We start from the raw sequence: 5,266 nt of genomic DNA on the forward strand, positions 1-5,266 counted from the left end.
GTCTAGATGTGGGAGTTGACGCCCTCACCTAGTAGGACGGTATAAATATATGTGCTTCTATAATCATCTCTTTGTCTTTGCAGCTGTATGACCCAGTGGGTAATCACGTTGGGTGAATCACGTTGGGTGAATCACGTTGGGTCACGTTGGGTGAATCACGTTGGTTTGAGCTTTTTTCTAGTTGTCTGTGAGTTTTACTGTTTGTTCTGAATTTAACAATACACACCTAGTATTGTTGAAACATTATTCTACATTATACAGTTATTTAATGGATAATAGGAGTTAATGACATAAGATACAGCTCTGAACACCCCACCACACACCACTCCTACTCCAAGACGCCTGATACATATGGATCCGGAGCTGCATATTATCTACACAGGTTACCATGGTAATCAGACTGAGTAAACTGTTAGACAATGGGAGATAGATGACTCTTTACAATATGTTTTCTATTGAAACTTTATTTAGGGATCTGAAACCAGTGCCAGAGAGAAGGGAGATGAAAGATAACAGGTTTGTGCTTTCTGGTGTTTTATCAGTGACCTGAATGAGCAAAGCTCTTTCCACATAGACAGGAGTGAGGACTCTCTCCAATGTGTGTGAGCTGGTGTTTAGTCAGAGTGAAATCTCGAGCAAAACTCTTTCCACACTGATCACAGCTATAAGGCTTCTCTCCTGTGTGTATGCGTTGGTGTGTAGTCAGGGCTCCTGATTGTTTGAAGCATTTATATGATTTCTCTGATGAGATTTTAAGGTTTTAGATACAGCGAAACCCTTCCCACACTGAGAGCAGTGGTATGGTTTCTCTCTGGTGTGAATCCCTCTGTTTAGTAGAATTCTTCCCACAGTCAGAGCAGCAGTGGTAAGGTTTCTTCCCTATATCTCTCTGCTGGTGTTTCTTGATGTGTCCTGTTCTGGAGAGACTCTTCTCTGTCTTGTCAGCATCATGATGTTGTTGAGGCTCCCCAGATGATAAGCCCCTCCCACTGAGAGAGCAACGATTAGGGCTGTCCCCTGTGAAACAAAGACATTGAATAGTTAGGTTTTGCAAATATGGGTCCATAAACAGATGAGTTGTTCCATGAATTGAATGCCTTTTGTGTCCCTTTCATATTTTTTCTGTAGAAATTGTGCACCAATATTAAATTTTAAATCTGTTATATTTAATAAAGTTCCCTTTAATACAGAACACATGGAGGATTCGATTAATCAGATGTTTAATATGAATAAATACTTGGTAAAGTGACACAATTCAGCATTGAGGTCCTTCTGTCAACCCTGTGTAACTTCTAGAAAGATTTTAACCCACCTAATACAGAGTTTGGTTTTTCAATTGAATGGTGCTTTTATGTAGTTTTCATAGGAGTGGTGTTTTGTGTTTGTTACATGCACAGCACCTTACTAACTTTCCTCAGGGTTGCCGTTGGCGATGCCATCCTATTACAGTACAGCACATTCATGGCATTAGTATCTGTCATTGGATGGTGTTATTGTCAGGCATTTGGTTTTACAATAATGGAAGTGTGAATTTAGGGGTTGTCCCAAATGGCAACCTATTCTCTATGGGTCCTGGTCAAAAGTAGAACTCTACATGGGGAAGAGGGTACCATTTGGGATGGAATCTCAGTGTTAAATGTTGTGTTTTCTTGGTGCTACACATCAGTGTTCTCCCCAAAGAATAGAAGAGGCGCTGCCCTCCTTGTGGACTGGTTACGCCACTATGGAAACACTTAAAAAAAAACATTATTTGTTTTCATAGACCAGGTTTCCATCCAACCTAGACAAGGTGGGATTGCACTAGCAGCTAACCCTAAACCCATTAAAACCTCACCACTATACCAACTAACCCTACACCCATTAAAACCTCACCACTATACCAACTAACCCTACACCCATTAAAACCTCACCACTATACCAACTAACCCTACACCCATTAAAACCTCACCACTATACCAACTAACCCTACACCCATTAAAACCTCACCACTATACCAGCTAACCCTACACCCATTAAAACCTCAACACTATACCAACTAACCCTACACCCATTAAAACCTCACCACTATACCAACTAACCCGACACCCATTAAAACGTCACCACGATTCCAACTAACCCTACACCCATTAAAACCTCACCACTATACCAACTAACCCTACACCTATTAAAACCTCACCACTATACCAACTAACCCGACACCCATTAAAACGTCACCACTATACCAACTAACCCTACACCCATTAAAACCTCACCACTATACCAACTAACCCCTACACCCATTAAACCTCACCACTATTCCAACCCATTAAAACCTCACCACTATACCAACTAAACCTACAACCATTAAAACCTCACCACTATACCAACTAACCCTACACCCATTAAAACGTCACCACTATTGTGCTGCTATCCTGTTAGAAGGTAACAGATTATTTATTACTGTGGTTAAAATGGATTTTCATTGTGTTCCATGGTGTTTTTCGCCCCCTAGTGGAGCTTTCTGGTACTTATAAAGACTGTACGGAAACAAGAAGTAGAGTAGTCGTTCTGTACGCAGAGAAGCAGCTAAAAACAACGCTATGGTGCAGGTCTTTCAGTGCAGTTTTTTCTTGTCACGCTTCAGCCTCGGAAAATATTTGTGTGTAATTGCTAGTGATGATAATCTTGTTATTGATATTGTTTACTTATCAATGTTAGTTGCATTTACTCAAACAAATGACCTTGCCTTTCATGTATGCCTTCAGCCGTATTACTTTGCTCGTGCGTCATGTAAACGAAGGAGAACATACAATACTTTAGTTTTATTACTGTTTCTAGTGTAATATGCTTTGTTATTGTACAGAGTTGGTGGCACATTATTAGAATAATGAAAGGAGTTAGCTAGTTGCTACTCATTTGGTAATTAGCTATCTGGTTTGTCATCATGCCAGATACATTGTACCTTGGCACGTGCTTTGTATTTATGCAAATTCAACTTGAAATGTATAATGTACAGCTGCAGTATGTCGATGTGAATTGAATACGAAAGTATATTATTTTCTGTATTTTGAAGTCTCACAACATAAACGTTTCAATATATTAATTCAAGAAAAGTCACGCCTTGGGAGTTTTATTGAAGACTTAGTTGTTAGCTATCTGTCTAGTTTTGCATGGGAACGCAATTTCAGGGAAGAATAACTATACAAACTAACCCAACACCCATTAAAACCTCACCACTATACCAACTAACCCTACATCCATTAAAACCTCACCGCTATACCAACTAACCCTACACCCATTAAAACCTCACCACTATTCCAACCCATTAAAAACCTCACCACTATACCAACTAAACCTACACCCATTAAAACCTCACCACTATACCAACTAACCCTAAACCCATTAAAACGTCACCACTATTGTGCTGCCATCCTGTTAGAAGGTAACAGATTATTTTATTACTGTGGTTAAAATGGATTTTCATTGTGTTCCATGGTGTTTTTCGCCCCCTAGTGGAGCTTTCTGGTACTTATAAAGACTACGGAAACAGGAAGTAGAGTAGTCGTTCTGTACGCAGAGAAGCAGCTAAAAACAACGCTATGGTGCAGGTCTTTCAGTGCAGTTTTTTCTTGTCACGCTTCAGCCTCGGAAAATATTTCAATATATTAATTCAAGAAAAGTCACGCCTTGGGAGTTTTATTGAAGACTTCGTTGTTAGCTATCTGTCTAGTTTTGCATGGGAACGCAATTTCAGGGAAGAATAACTATACCAACTAACCCTACACCCATTAAAACCTCACCACTATACCAACTAAACCTACACCCATTAAAACGTCACCACTATACCAACTAACCCTACACCCATTAAAACGTCACCACTATACCAACTAACCCTACACCCATTAAAACCTCACCACTATACCAGCTAACCCTACACCCATTAAAACCTCACCACTGTTCCACTACAGCACCAGTCTGTTTGTTTCCCCCCTAGTCTGATAGTTTTCAAAATAAAAGACTGAATGTGATACACAGCATCCGAGAAGAGCATTGGCGACTCTAGCATGGTGGTGGAAAATGGTGTTTCAGAAAGTACACACAGTTTCCCTGTGGTTTTATTCTGCCTTCTCGCCGTTAAAGGGGAAAGTTACCTAAAATCCCACATTTCCCAAGTGATTCCATACATTGAAACTAGTTAGGTGGAGTTCTCCTCTCTCTCCCTACAGTGTAGAACTGGAGAGCTGCTAAAATGAGTCATGTGACGTGTCTTTGTGCGGCTCATTGTCAGTCAAAGAACAATTAAGAAAACCGTGAATTGAGGACAAATTACTTTTATTTAAAGGGTCTGGCCAAATTAGCTATTTTAATAAAAAATACTATCGGTTTTAAGTCAGGAAATGTGTACTTAACACCTAAAACAATTGTGATGATTTTATATTATTATTTCAGGTGGCCGACTGCAACAACAGGGAAGGAGAAGGCACATTTCACCAAACTAATTTCAATGTTTGGGATTTTAGGTAAACTTCCCCTTTATATGGAGGAAATCTACAACTTCGCAGCCTGAATGGAGAATGTTTTATCTACGAACCGGTCCATGGGGATATGAGTGTATAGCAGGGATATAAGCATATAAACCCTGTCGTCTACACCTGTTGTATTGGCCCAATAACGTTTCATTTGATATGATAAAACGACTCAAAACGACTTCAAACGTTGCATGACGTATGTTTTTCTCTCTCAACCACATTGGTTAACAGGAAAGTGTTCTGGTACTTTGTTTACACGCTAATCGCGGAGATTTATTGGAAATGTATAGGATGCGTTCGTAACTTCGCTCTGGCTATCTACTCCGATTTCAGAGCACTCTCGTCTGAGTGCCAGAGCGCAGAATAACTGATGAATTTACGAAAGCTCAACACCTGTTGAAAATGTCTGGTGTCAGTAAACGTCGGCAAAAAAACAAACAAACAATTGTGGCCAGCAGCACAGTTACAATCACCAACCACTTGGATACAATGAAATAAGCCTAACCAGCTCTGCTAGGACGAGTAAAATGTTCAGAGCGAGGGGTTCTCTCATTTGTGCCTGGAAGTAGCAAGCCGGTTAGCTTGGGCGCTTGACTGCCGTTGTGAGGTTAAAACGCTCAGATCAACCCTACTCCGCGAAACCCTCTGTGTTTAAGAACGCCCTGAGCGCACCCCGGCACCCGAGATTGAATTCACGAACACACCCTAAATCTACGTTGTGCGGGTTTGCGTAATCACGTGATGTGAGTTTTTACGCA

Source organism: Oncorhynchus kisutch, unplaced genomic scaffold (assembly GCF_002021735.2).
Source record: "Oncorhynchus kisutch isolate 150728-3 unplaced genomic scaffold, Okis_V2 scaffold913, whole genome shotgun sequence".
Classification (NCBI taxonomy): Eukaryota; Metazoa; Chordata; class Actinopteri; order Salmoniformes; family Salmonidae; genus Oncorhynchus; species Oncorhynchus kisutch.